The sequence below is a fragment of the Salvelinus sp. IW2-2015 genome, unplaced genomic scaffold (assembly GCF_002910315.2).
Source record: "Salvelinus sp. IW2-2015 unplaced genomic scaffold, ASM291031v2 Un_scaffold611, whole genome shotgun sequence".
NCBI lineage: Eukaryota > Metazoa > Chordata > Actinopteri > Salmoniformes > Salmonidae > Salvelinus > Salvelinus sp. IW2-2015.
Window position 1 is genome coordinate 359 of NW_019942584.1, and position 21,480 is coordinate 21,838.

Consider the following 21,480-nt stretch of genomic DNA (forward strand, 5'->3'; position numbering starts at 1 on the left):
AAATCACAACAGGTGAGATTCCAAGAGCTCGCTCATGGCCATGTTAAAACACAACCCAGGAGCTACTCTTATTAATAACTAAAGACACTACAGGTCAAAAGGTGGTTTTGCTTAAGTCTGCATCAAATCATTAGGGACACCAGTTTTACTCATGGTCCTCCCAATCAAATGTGTTACGGTACAATCTGAGTAGAAAAGTATGACAGTCATCAATCTTTGATTGATTGAAGTAAAATGTAAGTTCTGTACTGTCTAATTACAGCCTTCAATATCTCCCCTTTTCACTATTTTAGATTTTTTGATGTTTTTGACAAGAACTATCAGTGTTCTTTTTGATAATTAAAAAAAATTGTTTGTAATGGTCTATGACTTGCAAAGACTGATTAACTTCAGGACAGGTGAACGGATTCCTTTTGTTTAAAAAAAACTTWWAAAAAAAACGTTTTTACAAAGAAAATGCCAAATAAAAATGCATGTTCAATGAAAAACGTGTCTCTCTTCAAGCCTGAAAAGATTGTACATCTTCACAACCTGCAACTTTCCGTTTTTTTAACAGGACTAGCAAGACATTGATAGAAAGAATACTGTATATACTCCAAATATAAAACATAGCTAGACGAGAAGATCAATTTCGGCTTGTGAAGACAGGAATGTATGGTGTACTACAGTAGCTGGTCATCTCCCATGTTTCCCACATTTCTTCCCAAGAGTACTAAAACATATTCAGATAAGTAATGGATTTGGGAGTTTTATTCTATTTTTAATCGATACCAAGATGAGGGCAACAAGAATTGGGTGTACCGGGCCAATATGCAGAACGGATCTTAGACCTTTCTTAAGAACACTACAACGGTGCTAACAATTCTTACCAAGGTGTGTTCACGCAGGGATGACTGTTGTAGGTCGACTGGCAGATTGTCCGCTTATCACTGGAAGATGAAATGGAGGAAAAGCGCACACCAATGTTGACAATTAAAACATGTTCAAGTTCACCGTAGAACCTAAAGTCCAAGGTTGCGTTCCGATTTCCAYCCTTCTCCCAAAGTGTGCATTTGCACAGTGCACCCTCCCCATTTGTGGACTTAAAAGTAGTCAGTGTAAGCGTTTGAGGTAGTTTCCAATATTGTTAAATCCATGACTGCATGCTTCGGGACTCGGGAGAAGGGCGGAGAATCAGGGCATTGCCCAACTGAGGTTCTCTCTGTCCTTTCTTTGTGATTCAAGTGACAAGACATGATTGCATCAAATTGAGGGATGTCTATGATAATGGATACAGTGGAAATATAGATTATGATAAAGATAAATGATTATGGACTAAATAAATGCAGCGTAACAATGCATATTTAATTTTTTTTTAAGAAAAGAAAAATGCTTCAAATTCCAGAAAAGAAAAACAGGATTTCGTGACGTTTTAGGGGAGGAGTACAGCGGTAAATTAATAAATACGTTTATAAATGGAAAATGCATAACAAAAAAACAATGGACTCCAAAAAGGTCCACATTATCGGACCATCCACATACATGGAGAGACAGATGTTTTAAACCAAAGCGGACGTCGGAGCACTGATGGCAGTTTAGACCTTGGTAGTGAGAAAAGCTGAAGCAGTAAGGCAGCGAGAGAGAGGCGGACACTTGCCCAATCCCAAACCGACCCATAGCCCCTATGCACTTAGGGAGGAGAGGGAATTCGGTAAATACAATATGCAGAAAATGCCTCTTTTCCTATCAGAAGGTAAGAGGGAGCAATTACCACACTACTCCTAAAAGGTACATAGGGGGCTAGTGTTTGATTTGGGACTGGCCAAGTTTCCTCCAAAAGCCCAAGCCAGCAAGCCTGGGGCACAATCAACAGCCAATAACATGTTATGTATAAAACATGGCTTAAAAACTGTATAGCTGAAGAAAATGCATTTCTCCGCAACACAGGTGTTGCGACACGTGTGAACCAGAGTAGAGAGAGATTGCTCAAGGACTGTGTTCAGCTATGGATAAGTACCGTTAAACTGAGACATGACGTCTTTACCTACTCTTTTAATAAACAGTATAGCACTGTGCATACTTCCAAAGTGATGAGCGTTAAAAACCATCAAAAAGTTCAAGAACCGCCTCGACTGTTGAAGAGAAAAATGGCATCGAGGACAGACAGCTCCCTCTTCTGGTAAAAAAATGGAACAATTCCAATTGGGGAGAGGAGTTTGATGTGTAATGTGGTGACGTCGTCCCATAGGCAGAGAAGGCGTATAGGTAAGAACCAATACTGGACTATCTTAGATTGTTAGACCAACGTGCTGAAACCATGTTCGCTCGTCAGACAATACCTTATTCTAGTCATCAGGAGAACATTACTGACACTTCTAAACATATGGCACTGCGCACAAAATTATCCACAAAAGTAAACAAAAACCTTTGGGGGGGGGGGTTAATATAAAATCTGACATGTACAGGAATGCTAAATGAAATGAAACATAGCAATTTTCACATATTTTAAATCAGTAACTATACACTTCATTTTTAAAGTGACAGTATCGTCGCACAAATTGGTATAGTATGTAGAAAAAAAGTCAGTATACACTTAGTGACTTCAGAAAGTATTCACACCCCTCGACTTTTTCCACATTTTGTTGTTGTGCTACAGCTTGAAGTTAAACTGGATACAATTGAGATGTTATGTCACGGACCTACACATAATAGCCCATGAGGTCAAAGTGGAAAATATTTTTCTAAATGTTTACAAATTCATTAACAATGAGAAGCTGAAAATGTCTCGAGTCAATAAGTATTCAACCCCTTTGTTACGGCAAGCCTAAAGAAGTAAAAATGTGCTTAACAAGTCACATAAGTTGCATGGACTGATTCTGTGTGCAATAACAGTGTTTAACATGATTTCTGAATAACTACCTCATCTCTGTACCCCCACACATACAATTATCTGTAAGGTACCTCAGAAGAACAGTGAATTTCAAACACAGATTCAACCACAAGGACCAGAGAAGTTTTCCAATGCCTTGCAAAGAAGGGCACCTAGTGGTATAAAAAGCAGACATTGAATATCCCTTTGAGCTTGGTGAAGTTATTAATTACACTTGGGATGGTATATCAACACACCCAGTCATTACAAAGATACAGGCGTCCTCCTAACTCAGTTTCTGGAGAGGAAGGAAAATGCCCAGGGATTTCAACATGAGACCAATGGTGACTTTAAAACAGTTCCAGAGTTTAACGGTTGTGATGGGAGAAAACTGAGGATAGATCAACAACATTGTTGTTACTCCACAATACTAACCTAAGTGACAGAATGAAAAGGACGCCTGTGCAGAATAAAAAAATTCAAAACATGCATCCTGTTGTAATACCCTCCAAAATATGTGGCAAAGAAATTCACTTTTTATCCTGAATACAAAGGTTTATATTTGGAGCAAACCAATACAACAGAGCACCAATCCCAATATTTTCAGCATAGTGGTGGCTGGATCATGTTATGGGTATGCTTGTAATCGTTAAGGACTGGGGAGCTTTCCAGGATAAAAAAAATAAAAACGGAATGGAGCTAACCACAGGCAAAACAGGAAAACCTGGTTCCGTCTGCTTTCCACCAGACAATATGAGATGAATTCACCTTTCAGCAGGACAAGGCCAAGTCTACACTGAAGTTGCTTACCAAGAAGACAGTGAATGTTCACAAGTGGCTGAGTTAGTTTTGACTTAAATCGGCTTGAAAATCTATGGCAAGAGTGGGAAATGGTTGTCTAGCAATGATCAACAACCAATTTGATAGAGCTTGAAGAATAGTTTTTTTTAAAGAATGTGCAAATATTGTACAATCCAGGAGTGCAACGCTCTTAGAGACTTACCCAGAAAGACTCACAGCTGTAATCGCTGCCAAAGGTTGTTCATACATATATTCACTCAGGGGTGTGAATACTTATGTAAATGAGATTTCTGCATTTCATTTTCAATAAATTTGTAAACATGTTTTCAATTTGTCATTATGTGGTAGTGTGTGTATATGAGTGAGAAATGTTTGTAATCCATTTTGTATTCAGGCTGTAACAACAAAATGTGGAATAAGTCTAAGGGTATAAATACTTTGAAGGCACATACGGAAAGTATTCTGAAAGTATTCCCTTGACTTTTCCCACATTTTGTTACATTACAGCCTTATTTTAAAATGAATAAAATAAATTGTACTAAAAATAAAAAACTGAAATACCTTATTTATTTAAGTACTCAGACCCTCTGCTATGAGTCTCGAAATTGAGCTCAGGTGCATCCTGTTTCCCTTGATCATCCTTGAGATGTTTCTACAACTTGATTGAAGTCCCCCTGTGGTAATTTCAATTGATTGGACATGACTTGGAAAGGCACACACGTGTGTCTATAAAGGTCCCACAGTTGACAGTACATGTCAGAGCAAAAACCAAGCCATGAGGTCAAATTAATTGTCCGTAGAGTTCCGAGACAGGATTGTGTTATTAAGGCACAGATCTGGGGAAGGGTACCAAAAAATGCCTGCAGCATTGAAGATCCCGAAGAACACAGTGGCCTCCATCATTCTTAAATTAAAGAAGTTTGGAACCACCAAGACTCTTCCTAGAGTTGGCCACCCAGCCAAACTGAGCAACCGGGGGAGAAGGGCCTTGGTCAGGGAGGTGACCAAGAATCTGATGGTTACGCTGACAGAGCTCTAGAGTTCCTCTGTGGAGATGGGAGAACGATCCAGAAGGACAACCATCTCTGCAGCACTCCACCAAGCAGGAATTGATGGTAGAGTGGCCAGACGGAAGCCACTCCTCAGCCAAAATGCACATGATAGCCGGGCATGGAGTTGCCAAAAGGCACCTAAAGGACTCTCAGACCATTAGAAATAAGATTCTCTGTTCTGATGAAACCAAGATTGAACTCTTTGGCCTGAATGTCAAGCGTCACGTCTGGAAGAAACATGGCACCATCCCTACGGTGAAGCATGGTGGTGGCAGCATCATGCTGTGGGAATGTTTTTCAGCGGAAGGGACCGGGAGACTAGTCAGGATTGAGGGCAAGATAAACAGAGGAAAGTACAGAGAGATCCTTGATGAAAACCTAATCCAGAGCGCTCAGGACCTCGGACTGGGGCCAAGGTTCATCTTCCAACCAGACAATGACCTTAAGTACACAGCCAAGACAACGCAGGAGTGGCTTCGGGACAAGTCTCTGAATGTCCTTGATTTGCCCAGCCTGAGCCCAGACAAGAACATCTCTGGAGAGACCTGAAAATAGCTGTGCAGCGACGCTCCCCATCCAACCTGACAGAGCTTGAGAAGGTCTGCAGAGAAAAATGAGAAACTCCCCAAATACAGTTTTGAAAGCTTGTAGCTTCATACCAAAGAAGACACGAGGCTGTAATCGCTGCCAAAGGTGCTTCAACAAAGTATTGAGTAAAGGGTCTGAATACTTATGTAAATGTAATGTTTTTTATACATTTGCAAAAATGTATAAAAACCACGTTTTACTTTGTCATTCTGGGGTATTGCGTATAGATTGATGAGGGGAAAAAACTATTTAAACCATTTTAGAATAAAGCAGTAAAAAAAAGTGGAAAAGTCAAGCGGTTTGAATACTTTCCGAATGCACTGTACATGTTTATACATAGACAAGAATCAGTACAGTAATTAATATTAAAGGAAAAGCGATTCCGTTCTGAAACCTCACAAACCCTTTATTTATTTTTGTAATTTTACCCCTCTTTTTCTCCCCAATTTTGTGATTAAGATCTTGTCTCATCGCTGCAACTCCTCAACGAGCTCGGGAGAGGCGAAAGTCGAGTAATGCGTCATCCGAAACATGACGCTCCAAACCACGCTTCTTAACACCCGCTCGCTTAACTCAGAAGCCAGTTGCACCAATGTGTCGGAGGAAACACCGGTCAACTGGCGATCGTCGTCAGCCTGCAGGCGCCCGGCCCACCACAAGGAGTCACTAGAGCGCGATGAGCCAAGTAAAGCCCCACCGGCCAAACTCCTTCCCTAACTCGGATAACGCTGGGCCAATTGTGCACCACCCTATGGGACTCGGTAATGACACAGCCTGGGATTAAACCCCAGGCTGTAGTGACGCCGCAACACTGCAACGCAGTGCCTTAGACTGCTGTCACTCGGGAGGCGAAACCTCACAATCCCTATTGAACATGGTGCACTCAAAAGTTACATCAACGTTTCGCTCAAGGCAACTAGGAACAGAAGAAAAATAAACTAAGGACACCACAAACCTCTTCCAGTCTGGAGACTGAGATACAGTTGAGAAGCTAGCCTATACGATGATTCTACAGCCCATTGCGGCTGTAGAATCAGAGCCTCTCCACCTTTAGGGGTGAAGTCAATGTACCTCAATAGTACCTGTCTTGGAGATAAAAATATGGGAATTTGAGCCAGTGCAATTTTTACATATTAACCAACAATGTAAGAGAAGTCAGCACAAGATGATGTGCAAGTTATGATGACAATTAGTTAGACTACTTTTGTCAATTCAATACGTGTGGACATTCACATATTCATCGGTATAGCCTCCCTAAAAATAGAGGTTTGTGGATTGCGTTCAAACTCTGAAGGCCCTATAACCACTGAATCGGAACACTCAAAGTGAATGAAGACCTATCATGTAGTCATACAGGAACATGGTGCACCTTCAATGAGTGCATTCGTTAGTTTAACAATGTGTTGTCAACTCATTGAGTCAAGACTAGTCGGAACAGTCCATGTGAAAAGTCACTTGTCTGGTTAGTGTACATATGGTATTCCTGAGTTACAGATCGGATTGCAAAATTCCAGAAATGTTCCCACAATTCCCAGGTTTTCCTGAAATCAGGAAGTAATAACAGGGAGGGGAATCCTAAAACTTGGGAATTCTCCAACCGGGATTTTGAGGAAACCTGGGAAACCTCTCCGTGAAAACAGAGAACAAAATGTCCACATTCCCAACTGGTCCACAAAACCTGCTGTTGCGTTGACCCGACCCAAACAATGGTTGTAATATCTCTATAGGAAAAATAAAACTCTTTATAACCCTGTCAACCCGGAAAGGTTTACAAAAATAAATAAGAGTTATATAGAACGTGAAACTTTCTTTCCCCTTTTGGGGGGGGGGTGTGACTCGTCAACATTTTGGGTGTGCGTCTCAACATGTCCTTGTTCACTAAGCTACTGGGCTTTTTGCAGCTGTGCAATTAAGACGATCCTTAATAACAAAGCTTGCACAACACCCAATTTCATCTAGATTAGATGTACTCCCCTTTAAAGTAGAGGCATTTACAATACAGACGTCTGACTGAGTTATGGCACTGTTCCTTTTCACCAATCACATCGTTCGTTTTGCCGGTGCTACCACTTAAGTCAATATGCTGACGGTGCGATTTATGACGTCATCATAATTCCCCTAAAGGCTATCCAGTCCAACACTAAAGATAAGAAAACAACTGAATTCAGCTTGAATTGCACAACCCAAGCTGCTCGCATTTTCAAGTATGCTACATCACCAAATAAAGAACACAAATTAGATACTGTCACTTTAAAAAAAGAGGAGGTTAAACAACAATATTCACAAATGTACATTTAAGGCTTAATAGTATAGCAATAACAATAGTAGCAGCAGTAAAGCACTTCTGAATTAATAATAACAATAATGATCATAATAATAATATATTATTAAAGTAAATCGATGACATATTTTTTTTCTCTCACAACGCTGAACAGCTTCGGTGTACATCTCGGACGAAGCTCTTCTCATTATCTGAGCTGTGTTCAACGCATCATAAAATCTTGGCCCGGTACTGGGCCTCTAATAGAATCCGTCAATACTTTTTTGCCCACCATTAGATTTCAGTACACTTTGCCCCTCCCATTCAGACGATTGGTAGAGAGAAGTATGTTTAGAAAGATGCACTACATTTGAGGAAGAACGATTAACCCACATTCATTTTGCACAGGAATAGAAGAGGGATTGGGACATGGGCCAATCGGGACCTCCCAGATGGCTTCGATTGATTAGATCTGACAGAATGGGAGTGGGAGTGAGAGAGAGAACCCCCCCCGCCTCCACTGCGCTAACACAGACATCCAAGTCATCCGAAGTTGGTATCACACATTTGTGTGGCTTAACAGCAGAGCCAGGACTGCCTCTAAAAACCGTCTCACTGAACAAACTAAACACAGGCTTCCCAGTCCCAGTTTGGTCATCTAAATCACTGATGAGGTGATTCGATGTAGGAAATAATGCTACCCACAGTAGGAAATTATGCATATAGCTAATAACACAGTCAAAACACAGCTTTGCTCTTCACCGGGGTTAAGTCAAAATTGTCAATCGTGAACTCGGTCATCCATCACGCGTCATTATCCTACTAGCCAAGTCAATGGCCAGACACACCGTACACACATCCCAGACAAAGACACATCCCAGACAAAGGCACATCCCAGACAAAGGCACATCCCAGACAAAGACACATACCCTGTGGGTTTAACCTTTCCCATAGCTGTAGATCACTTGAAAGCGCACACACAAACACACACCGGGCTACAACCTTAGCTGGAGATGACAGTCCAGACCTCTAACACTAACATTATGCTACTTTGAGGCGCAACACAAACATTAATTTCCCCAGAAAGTACCGAAGCAATATCATTAAAAGGCCACATTTGACATGTTGCCAAATGTTTAGGAAACGCCTGCTTCTAAATGCTAAACCAAGTCTGTCTTTCTCCTCAAAGTGAGGGCTGGGGACTATAGAAGGGAGCTCTCTCCCTCAGAGCGGTTTCAAAGAACCACTATCTTTGTCCTCAGCAACCTATCCTTAACATGAACGACATGAAAAAAGACCTTCGAAGCGGAACTCATAGGAAAAATATATGTATACATTATACACATTTAATATATATTTTGTTATATATTAAATTCTTATATAGACACACGTACATGTTTTTTTTTTTTTGCGAGGTGTCGATTACATTTCGGTAGAGGCCTCGGGAGGACGCGAAAACGACTGAGAAAAAGCTTCGGTTGCACGATGAGCCATCAGCATCACCACGTGGGATATGGAGAGTGGCCCTGCAGCACATTACAAAAGGCGTCCAGACACTCTTGAGAAATCACGTGGAGTGCAGGGCTCGGAGTCACACAGTTAGCATTGAGCTAGCTTTGAGAGGGCGCCGGACAGGAGACTGCAGGGGCTCCAGTTAGCACTGAAGCGCTAGTACTGCAGGCGATTTTGCTTTGGGCTGAGCTGGGCAGGGCTGGAGCAGAGGAGGTACTATGTAAGAATGTGCGCAGTGGAGGGAATGGAGACAAATTCGCGCAGGATATTCTTGGCCATTTCCATATTGTTCTGTGCAATCATCAGGGCTTTCTGGATGTCCTGGTAGGTGTAGCCTTGGCTCATGAGATGCTCAATCTCGCTGGTGATCTGGGGGTTGGCTACTCCTCCACCTCCTTCTCCCGACCCTCCTCCGCCTCCTCCAGTGCCTAATCCAGGAGGTATGGGGCTGCGCCGGCGCTCTGAGTTGAAGCGGCGGGGGAGGGGCTTGGGCGGCCGCTCTGGGGCGTCGCTGGACTCTGAGAAGGCTACAAGAACAGGGAAGAGAATAGAACAGCATCCGCGTCACAAACCACAGAACAACAAGCAGCATGGACATTACAATTCAGTACTCCTGCCCAAATCTCGATTCGCAATCGTAAGTCTTGAAGACTTAGACATAGGAATAATACACGAGGGACAGCCTCGTTAAATACCCAGGGGTGGTCAACCATTTGAGGTGCACCCATGACTGGGACGGAAAAACTCTGGGCTCTAGTAACAGCCTATATCTTACAATTGCAGATGAGAATTGGCTATTTATTTAGCTCAAATCTGGTGCACCGTTTGTTGTACATGTCTTTATCAAATAAACTACCTAGGGTTCAGTGTTCCCTGGTCAGATGAGGTCAGAAAAAACACCCCGTCCTACAAATTAACTATAAGGGTCTGAAACACATGGCTCTCAAGCCACATGCGGCTCGAACTACCCCCTTTTGAAACTCCTGACCCTACAAATTAACTACATCACTGGCTCTGAGTTGTGGGGGTCTTACAGGCAGACGCTCCGGGCTCGCTGTCCATGACGAGACGGCTGAAGGCGGCAGCCCCCAGCTCGGAGAGGGTGCGTCGGGCCACGGGCAACGCTGGTTTGGGGATGTCGTAGCCGTTCTCCTCCTCTACCTCCTCGGGAAGCTCCCGGACCGGGCAGGGGATCTCCCAGATAGGGCCATTGGTACTGGCCAGGGGGGGCAGCTCAGAGCAATCTGGGGAAGAGAGGGATTCACAGTCGGGTCAGAAGGGTGAAATGAAACAATGGCATTTTAATCTCCTCAAATAGAATGGAATTTAATAGAATAGAGTGGGATAGAATAGAGTGGGCTAGAACGGTGGGGTAAAATGAGAATAGAGCTGGAGTGCTGAACTAGCAAAGATGGGGTATACTACATGTGTGTTTATAATAAGCAGAAGCAGATTGTGGTTAGAACAGAGTTGCCATAAAGTACTAGTCAAAAGTAATTCACTACGTAGTGAATAGGGTGCCATTTGGCACACAGCCATAGTTTTGTGATAGGGCAGTACCCGAGTCTCTGGCCAGGTGAAGCAGGGAGGCTGTGAGGGCCTGGGCCTGGACGTTATACATGGCTTCATACATTTGAGGTCCTTCATCCAGGTCCTTCAGCATGGGCCTATCAAACACAGGAAGGGGAGGGAAGCTAAGAGGACATGACATCATATGGCTAGATTTTATAATATATATATATATTTTTTTTTACTTGTGTTTTTCGCTATTGACGTGCAATCAATTGTCAGAATAAGAAAATACATTACTGAAGATGTACACAGTACACCTACAATATCATCACTGTTATCAACGAACTTAGAGTGAAACTTTTCAATGAAGCGTTTCTCAATGAGTGGGTCTTATAGCAGAGGGTGCTTACCACGAGTTAAGAGAGCTGGGCTGGGGGGATTTGGGAGCTGGGGTCTCTGTCACCACAAGGGGGGCTGCCATGGGGGCCAGGACGGGCCGAGAGGTGGGAATCATGTAGTCGGACTCCTCGTCACTCTCGTAGATCTCCTCCCCAGCCACAGGCATCAGATCTGGATGGGGTCTGACAACACAGGGAGTGAGAGGGGGACACTTAATATAAACAGATTGGGATTTTGGGACCTGATCAGGGAAAACTCTAGGTTCTGACTATAGGCTATACCTATAACTCAGGTAAAGTCACTCAGCCAGGAAAAACTCCTGGCCTTATACATCATATAGCACATTCACACAGCAGGGAGAGGAGTGTGTGTACTGTACCTTGTTGCCAGAGCATAGATGGCATTGGCCGAGACTGAAGGCCTCACTTTGRGGTTGTCATACTCCTGACTGCCAGACGCCGTGCCTCCAAAACTCTGGGGAGGAACAGAGAAGACACCGCTAAAGTCCTATTTCTGTAAATACTCACTTGTGATCCTCACAGTCACGTGCAACTGTACACACTCTTGGTATAGATGAAATGCATGTCTGTGAAACCACATTTAACCAACTGCTCTAACAGAAGCTAGTAAGTCGTTCTGTTCACCTGATCTAGAACTCCTCACAATCAAATGTCGACCGCATTATCTACCAAGGGAATTCTCGTCAATCATAATCACAGCCGTATACATTCCCCCCCAAGCAGACACATCGATGGCCCTGAACGAACTTTATCTGACTCTTTGTAAACTGGAAACCACACACCCTGAGGCTGCATTCATCGTAGCTGGCTGATTTTAACAAGGCTAATCTAAAAACAAAAACTCCCTAAATTCTATCAGCATATCGATTGTGCTACCAGGGCTGGAAAAACACTAGACCATTGTTATACTAATTTCCGCGACGCTTATAAGGCCCTCCCCCGCCCCCCTTCGGAAAAGCTGACCACGACTCCATTTTGTTGATTCCAGCCTACAAACAAAAAACTCAAACAACAAGCTCCCGCGCTCAGGTCTGTTCAACGCTGGTCCGACCAATCTGAATCCACGCTTCAAGACTGCTTCGATCACGCGGATTGGAATATGTTCCGCATCGCGTCCAACAACAATATTGACGAATATGCTGATTCGGTGAGCGAGTTCATTAGGAAGTGCATTGACGATGTCGTACCACAGCAACGATAAAAACATTCCCAAACCAGAAACCGTGGATTGACGGCAGCATTCGCGTGAAACTGAAAGCGCGAACCACTGCTTTTTAACCAGGGCAAGGTGACCGGAAGCATGACCGAATACAAACAGTGTAGCTATTCTCTCCGCAAGGCAATCAAACAGGCTAAGTCTCAGTACAGAGACAAATCGAGTCGAAATTCAACAGCTCAGACACAAGAGGTATGTGGCAGGGTCTACAGTCAATCACGGATTACAAAAAGAAAACCAGCCCCGTCGAGGACCAGGATGTCTTGCTCCCAGACAGGCTAAACAACTTTTTTGCCCGCTTTGAGGACAATACAGTGCCACTGACACGGCCCCCTACAAAACCTGCGGGCTCTCCTTCACTGCAGCCGAGGTGAGTAAAACATTTTAAACGTGTTAACCCTCGCAAGGCTGCAGGCCCAGACGCATTCCCAGCCGCGTCCTCAGAGCATGCGCAGACCAGCTGGCTGGTGTGTTTACGACAATATTCAATCAATCCTTATCCCAGTCTGCTGTTCCCACATGCTTCAAGAGGGCCACCATTGTTCCTGTTCCCAAGAAAAGCTAAGGTAACTGAGCTAAACGACTACCGCCCCGTAGCACTCACTTCCGTCATCATGAAGTGCTTTGAGAGGACTAGTCAAGGACCATATCACCTCCACCTACCGGACACCCTAGACCCACTCCAATTTGCTTACCGACCCAATAGGTCCACAACGACGCAATCGCAACCACACTGCCACACTGCCCAACCCATCTGGACAAGAGGAATACCCATGTGAGAATGCTGTTCATCGATTACAGCTCAGCATTAACACCATAGTACCCTCCAAACTCGTCATCAAGCTCGAGACCCTGGGTCTCGACCCCGCCCTGTGCAACTGGGTCCTGGACTCCTGACGGGCCGCCCCCAGGTGGTGAGGGTAGGTAACAACATCTCCACCCCGCTGATCCTCAACACTGGGGCCACAAGGGTGCGTTCTGAGCCCCCTCTCCTGTACTCCCTGTTCACCCACGACTGCGTGGCCATGCACGCCTCCAACTCAATCATCAAGTTTGCGGATGACACTACAGTGGTAGGCTTGATCACCAACAACGACGAGACGGGCTACAGGGAGGAGGTGAGGGCCCTCGGAGTGTGGGTGTCAGAAAAATAACCTCATACTCAACGTCAACAAAACAAAGGAGATGATTGTGGACTTCAGGAAACAGCAGAGGGAGCACCCCCCTATCCACATCGACGGGTCAGTAGTGGAGAAGGTGGAAAGTTTTAAGTTCCTCGGTGTACACATCACGGACAAACTGAACTGGTCACCCACACAGACAGCGTTGTGAAGAAGGCGCAGCAGCGCCTCTTCAACCTCAGGAGGCTGAAGAAATTTGCTTGTCACCAAAAGCACTCACAAACTTCTACAGATGCACAATCGAGAGCATCCTGTCGGGCCTGTATCACCGCCTGGTACGGCAACTGCTCCGCCCACAACCGTAAGGCTCTCCAGAGGTAGTGAGGTCTGCAGAACGCATCACCAGGGGCAAACTACCTGCCCTCCAGGACACCTACACCACCCCGATGTCACAAGGGGCCATAAAGAATCATCAAGGACAACAACCACCCAAGCCACTGCCTGTTCACCCCGCTATTATCCAGAAGGAGCGGGTCAGTACAGGTGCATCAAAGCAGGGACCGAGAGACTGAAAAACAAGCTTCTATCTCAAGGCCATCAGACTGTTAAACAGCCACCACTAACATTACGGCCGCTGCCACATTACTGACTCAACTCCAGCCACTTTTAAAAAGGAATGATGGAAATTATGTAAAAAGTACCACTAGCCACTTTAAGCAATGCCACTTAATACAATGTTACATACCCTACATTTACCCATCTCATATGTATATATACTGTACTCTATATCATCTACGTCATCTTGCCATCTTTATGCAATACATGTACCACTAGCCACTTTAAACTATGCCACTTTATGTTTACATACCCTACAGTACTCAATCTCATACGTAATATACCGCTACTCTATCCATCTACTGCATCTGCCATGCCGTTCTGTACCCACCACTCATTCATATATCTTTATGTACATATTCTTTATCCTTTACACTTTTGTGTGTGTGTGTAAGGTAGTAGTGTGGAATTGTTAGGTTAGATTACTGTTGGTTATTACTGCATTGTCGGAACTAGAAGCACAAGCATTTCGCTACACTCGCATTAACATCTGCTAACCATGTGTATGTGACTAATAAAATTTGATTTGATTGATTTGATTTGATTTAGTATTATACCTGGGCTCCCTTCACCAGCTGATGGTCCAAACTGAGCGAGCTGTTGTCCCGCTGTCCGTCGGTGCATCCGTCTAGGGCTGACGGTAGGGCCAGGGGAGGGAGTGTCTGTTGGAGAGCTCCCCGACCCCCGCCTGTCTCCCACACCGGGTGCTGTCCGGGGGCCTTGGGCACCGGCCTGGGTTCCAGTCGGCCAGGGTGCGGTTGGGCGGGGCCGGGGGAAGCTTGGGCTCCCCCAGGGGGGTGCAGGGTAGTGGCCGTCTGCCGAGCCACCCGTCAGGCCCGGCAGAGAGAGGTCTGTCTGGTGGAGGAGGGGGCGCAGGTTCCTCAGGACTGGGGGCAGGGAGAGGGCTTGTCCTTGTGGTGGGAGGATGCCTACAGGAAAGGAGAGCACAATTACAGACCGTGAAGACTGAATCAATTTCATCTGTTTTTCAAGAGTAGTAGCCTACTCATAGATAGGAGCATTTTGTCAACTTATCACGGAAGCAACACATTAATTAACAGCTGTCACGCCAAAAACACTTTGATTTTTAACAAAGTTTTTTGAGGATTTTGGTCTGTGCTATACAAAACATAAATTATTACACTTATCTTAATTTTCTATTCAACCTCCATTGCGGTCCAACAGTGGCTAAATAGGCCCGTCTCTCACACACATTTCAACTTGCGACATTCCATTTTTCGACCTGAATGCGCGCAAAGAGCTTGCCTTGGACGTGGTCCCTGGGCTGGATGCTCCTGGGGGGGTGGCGGTCGGTGCTGCAGGAGGTCAAGGCGGGGGGCACGGGGGGCAGGGAGGACTGCGGCGCCAGGGACGATGGCGAAGGCCGCTCCACCTGCAACATCACACTACAGCTCAGGGAGAGAGTCTGGAAACTGTCACTGCACACTTACTCTTCAAACCAAAGGAAACATTCCCATCATATCAAAGCTGTGTAATCTCACTCTTAAAGTATTCGTCTATTCAGACGTTACTCCACTGGCTGCGAGTTCTGACGTGTTACAGAAAGAGACAGCTGAAAGATGCTGTCTCACAAGAGAAAAATAAAGACCCCGCACATCAATACCTGGAAGAAGCAAGCTAACCCGGAACCTTAGAAGTCAAAGATGAAAGCGATGTGATCTTACACTCTGAAGGTGCGGGAAAGAGGAGAGGAAGAGGTCCTCAGAGGAGTTCAGTTTAGAGCGGGGGTGCACATTTAAGTCCACAAGGATTACAGTAGGCTATGTGTGCCAACATTCAGTCGCGGTAAACTTTGAGAGAAATTCGGTCACAAATAATACGTTTCTATCTGAACGTTCCACAATGTTGTGCCTTGCTGAACGTGGCCAGGGAGAGGAAGAGTAATGTAAAGTTGTCCCTAGACACTTATCTTGGGTCAGTTTTCCGCATTTTTCCCCACTAAAATGTTAAGATTGGGGGAGGGGAAGCTGATCCTAGACCTGTACCTAGGGGAAACTTCACCCAGGAGCTACAGTAAGGAGGAAGAGGCTCCAAATCAGATTTAAGCCCAGCTAGACCACGCTCACCTTGGAACAGGCCAGCTTGCTCATCATGATGTGGGGGTCTTCCAGCCGGTCGTCGTCGTCTTCGTCGTAGCTGGGCGACGGGGCACCCCTCCGCCCCGAAAATACCCCTGCTGCTCCCATAGGAGCCCCCTACGGGGTCCTTGGGGTCAAAGGGTCAACCACGATGGGCTCCGTGCCCTTGATCTCACACCGGCAGAATGGGCAGCCCTGACCCTCCGACTCCTGAAGGAGAAGAAAAGAATCGAGAGGGAGATTAGGAACATTCATGTCTATATGAGAAATGCACATGCATGCACCCACATATACACTTCCGTCCACTGACCCACACACCCACCGACCCGCCCTACACCCCCCCTTACCCAGCAGTGTGAAAGAGACTTAGGGGTACAGTACCTGCCAGGCGGTGAAACAGGAGGTCAACATGAGGTGACGCAGGGCTCGATCTTCACGTCCTTGTCGTTCTCCGCACAGATCTTACACAGCTGGAAGGTGGAGCCATCCTCACAGTAGAAGCTCATATTGCTCCTGAGGACGTACACACAGAGATACATGGTCAGCCATGGGATTCTCAGCAGACCTCCCAGAGCGTAGGATAGCATGTACAGTAAAACACAAATAGAGCAGATAAAAAGCACCCTTAAGTTTAGTTTGGTTCTTATATTGCAACTAAAAAAGGAGCCAGGGTCTGTGTTCAGTAAGGCTCACCATAGCAAAAACATTTAAAAACAGAAAGTACATTTGAATTTCCTACTGGACAAGTTAAATAGTACCCTTCTTCACTCAGTTTCAAAACGTTTTCTCTACAGAGCAGGACCAGAGATTCAGGAAGTGCAGTATGTAAGGTTATGAATGCGCGCGCGCGAGGAAGAGAGAGAAGACAGAAACAGAGAGAAGAGCAGAACAAGAGAGAGAGAGAAGAGAGAGAAAACAGAGAGAGAGAGAGACGAGAAGAGAGAGAGAGAGAGAGAGAGAGAAACAGAGAGAGAGAGAGAGAGAGAGGAGAGAGAGAGAGAGAGAGAAGAAAGAGACAGAAACAGAGAGAGAGAGAGAGAGAGAAGAAGACAGAAGAGAGAGAGAGAAGACAGAAACAGAAACAGAGAGAGGAGAGAGACAGAAACAGAGAGAGAGAGACAGAAACAGAGAGAGAGAGAAGAAACAGAGAGAGAGAGAGAGAGAGAGAGAGACAGAAACAGAGAGAGAGAGAGAGAGAGACAGAAACAGAGGAGAGAGGGAGAGAGAGACAGAAACAGAGAGAGAGAGAGAGAGAGAGACAGAAACAGAGAGAGAGAGAGAAGAGAAAGAAAAGAGAGAGAGAGAGACAGAAACAGAGAGAGGAGAAGAGACGAGAGAAGAGGAGAGACGAGAGAGAGAAGAAACAGAGAGAGAAGAGAGAGAGAGAGAGAGAGAGAGAGAGACAGAACAGAGAGAGAGAGAGAGAGAGAGAGAGACAGAAACAGAGAGAGAGAGAGAGAGAGAGACAGAAACAGAGAGAGAGAGAAGAGAGAGAGAGAGAGACAGAAACAGAGAGAAAGAGAGAGAGACCTACCTGTGTGACTTTGATATGTCTTGTGTGCGAGGGCTCACATAACCCTGTGAGGTCTGGGTTCTGGAGCGCCCGTCGGGGAACAGGTAGCTGGGCAGAGGAGATGGTCACTCACAAGGGTAAACCAACACACATTCAGTACCAGTCAAAAGTTTGGACACCTACTCATTCAAGGGTTTTTCTTTATTTTCACTAATTTCCTACATTGTAGAATAATAGTGACGACATCAAAACTATGTAAAAACACACTTTGCCTTGATGACAGGTTTGCACACCTCTTGGCATTCTCTCAGAGGGAGGTGTGTCCTAACTTTTGACTGGTACTGTAGGTTGTCTCAAATGACACCCTATTCCCGATATAAAGTACACTACTATTGACTAAAGCCACACAGGGCCCGCCACAAGGGTTTAAAAACCGGGTAGCATCGCAGTGCTAGCGGTGCCACCAGAGATTCTAGGTTCGAGCCCAGGCTCTGCCGCAGCCGGCCGCGCACCGGGAGGTCCACGCACAACTGGCCCAGCGTCGTCCGGGTTAGCGAGGGTTTGGCCGGCAGGGAAATCCTTATCTCATCGCGCACTAGCGACTCCTGTGGCGGGCCGGGCGCAATGCACGCTGACCAGGTCGCCAGGTGTACGGTGTTTCCTCCGACACATTAGTGCGGCTGGCTTCCGGGTTGGATGTGCATTGTGTCAAGAAGCAGTGCGGCTAGGTTGGGTTGTGTTTCGGAAGACGCATGGCTCTCGACCTTCGCCTCTCCCGAGTCCGTACGGGAGTTGCAGCGACGAGACAAGACTGTAACTACTACCAATTGGATACCACGAAATTGGGGAGAAAACGGGGGTAAAATAATTTTTTTAATTACATTTAAAAACACAGCACCATATGGGGAATAGGGTGTAATTTGAGTCGCAAATTTAATAATTTGAGATGTTTTTGACTACGTCTTTCGCGTAACCTTGAGGCCTAAGTGATACTTTACATAGTGGCTTTATAGAACACATGTATGAGGCTCTTTGCAAAGCAAATCACATGTAGCCTACAACCTTTCAGGCTGAAAGATTCTTACCACAGCGTTTATAAAAAATAAAATAAAAAACTGAAGTTTGAACACTGGCATACTCTAGGATAGGGGTTCCCAACTCCGGTCTTCGAGTACCCCCAACAGTACACATTTTTGTTTAAACCCCCTGACAAACACACCTCGTTCAACTTGTCAAGGAGTTGATTATTAGTTGACAAGTAGAATCAGGTGTGCTTGTCCGGGGCTACAACAGAAAGGTGTTGGGGGTACTCGAGGACCAGAGTGTGGAACCACTGCTGTAGGAGACGCCATTATAGCCACTATCCACCCAAACCACTGACTGCACATTGCAAATCAAACTCTCCTGCTGCTTATGAAAGCAGAAGGGGACATGGAGTCGTGGCCGATGCAACATCAGACATGTTGGTTTGAGTTCAGTGGCACAAGGACTTTGAGATGTAAAATGATCCACATTGTTTATAGAAAGATCAGCTCTTGAGTTGAGACTGGAGAGAGCGAGAAATAGAGAGAGACGAGAGAGAGACGGACAGGCAAGAGACAGATACAGTTAGAGAGACAGAGAGAGAAAGGCAGACACACAGAGAAAGGGAGAGAGAGGTTGGCGAACTCACAATCCTTCCCGGAAGCCGTCGATGAGGGCCTGGAAGAGGGGCTTGTTGTGGGGGATGGTCTGNGGCTTGTTGTGGGGGATGGTCTGCAGGATGTTCCCATCTGCAGTGACGTAGCCGATGGCCCACTGGCCCAGCCGCGTGCAGCTCAGCCTGAAGATGTAGCTGTGGAACACACATACCAAAGACTAATGACAATAGGGAAAACACCCTAAACAAAAAGCCCAATCCCAGCTCATCCCCACCCTAACCAAACTCCCGGTGAGCTTCTCTGTCCTGAGTTCAATACTAAAGGATACATTTTCATTAACAAGCCTCTTGTAAAAAAATGTAATTGCTTAGTGTAAGCGTGAGTGTGCACCCTATAAGCAACAGAATTTATAAGCGTGTACAGCATACGCACGCACACACAGGCACGGCTTACATTGCAGTACACGCTCACAATGATTGGAAACGTTTACACGTCACAGAATCCTCAAGCATTATTAGTATGAATACACTATCCACAAATACTTAACGCTTATTCATTCAAATCATTTTAAAGAGTCACCAATTTTGTCATCTAGGAGCCAGAGGTGAACGAAGGCTCAATACTTGCCGCGTTGTGTCACACACTTGCCCTCTGTTGGAGCGAGTACTGACATCCGCCCAGTCTCTACAATAGACCTATTGATGCTAGGTACCATGCTGTTCCATGTGCCACAGGGGGGGCACGTGAGACTAGGGGTGAACTGGCGCCTTCTGGTGTCATTGTGCAAGTGTGCGTTCGACAGCCAAGCTGGCGGAGCTCGCCAGAGTGTGTTAGGTCGAGTTTGTTAGTGTGTGTGTGTGTGTGTAAGCTCCTGACAGGCAGACTAAGAAAGCAGGGCGCTTTAACAGTAGTCGAAGTAGCTGTTTTTGGAGTGTGAGAGTAGGTGACAGCACGGGCAAGAATCAAGTCAGTGACCGTCACATATGTTGTAGGGAGAAAAATAAAGGTGAAAGTGTAAAGTCATGGTTATAATGAGATAGTAACTTGAATGAAAGTGTATAATTAAGCAATAAGGCACGAGGGGATGTGGTAAATGGCCAATATACCACAGCTAAGGGCTGTTCTTATGCACGACACAACACAGAGTCCTAAGCCGTGGTATATTGGCCAACCACAAACCCCCCCCCCCCCCCCCGAGGCACCTTTACTGCTATTATAAACTGGTCACCAACATAATTAGAGAAGTAAAAATAAATGGTTTTGTCATACCCATGGTATACAGTCTGATATACCACAGATATTGGTATATCAATAAAGGTGAACATGTAAAGTCATGGTTATAATGAGATAGTAACTTGAATGAAAGTGTCTAATTAAGCAATAAGGCACGAGGGGATGTGGTAAATGGCCAATATACCACAACCCCCCCCCCCCCGAGGCGCTTTTACTGCTATTATAAAAACATAATTAGAGAAGTAAAAAATAAATGGTTTTGTCATACCCATGGTATACAGTCTGATACACCACAGATGTCAACAAAACCTGCATTCAGGGCTTGAGAACCACCGAGTCTATAACAAAACATCATCATCCTCTCTCATTGTGTTTGTGCTTTGACAATAGAGGAGAAAGTGTATCTGGCTGAGGTGCGTGTGCATACGGTGTGTCTGTTGTGTGTGCATGTAGACTCTCTCACTGACCTGCCAGGCTTGTGGATGAACTTCTGCAGCCGGGCCTTGACCTCATCGTAGGTGAGGAAGGCCATGTAGCCCGGGTGAGTCACCGCTAGGCTGTTCCAGTTCCTCAGCAGAGACGACCAAGGCTGCATACGCCCACGCAGCACAGAGCAGAGGGTGAGTCACGTCGTCTCAGAGTGGTACAACACAGCGGTACACCGTGGCGAGTAATGCAACAAAATCATGACTGACTCTTAAAGCTCCCTTTACTTTCTCCAGAGATGCAACCCTATCTTCATATCAGATCTGCCCCCGGGGAATGTGGTAACCATAGTGAGAAGCTACGAAGGTACTGTACTAAGAGTCAATCACCCTGCGCTGCACTACGACTGCCTGTTTTGACTCAAATTAGAGAGTTCAGAGTACCCTGACACACCATCAGGAACTATTTTTCAGCCGTCTGGTCTTAAAAATGTATGCTTGGTGACAACAGAAAAGAGAGTTATGCCAGTGTTCGTGCAAGTTCTACTGCTAGCAAATGGAAGCTAACGCACTAGGACAAACTCATTTCAAATTGACTTAGACTAGCATACGTAGCGGTACGAAGG

General features: G+C 45.5%; 1 pseudogene; it reads right to left on the minus strand.

Moving 5' to 3' along the window:
* Positions 1–1,323: 1,323 nt before the first annotated feature.
* LOC112068622 (E3 ubiquitin-protein ligase CBL-like) overlaps positions 1,324–21,480 on the minus strand; it is a 42,677-nt pseudogene continuing 22,520 nt past the window's right edge.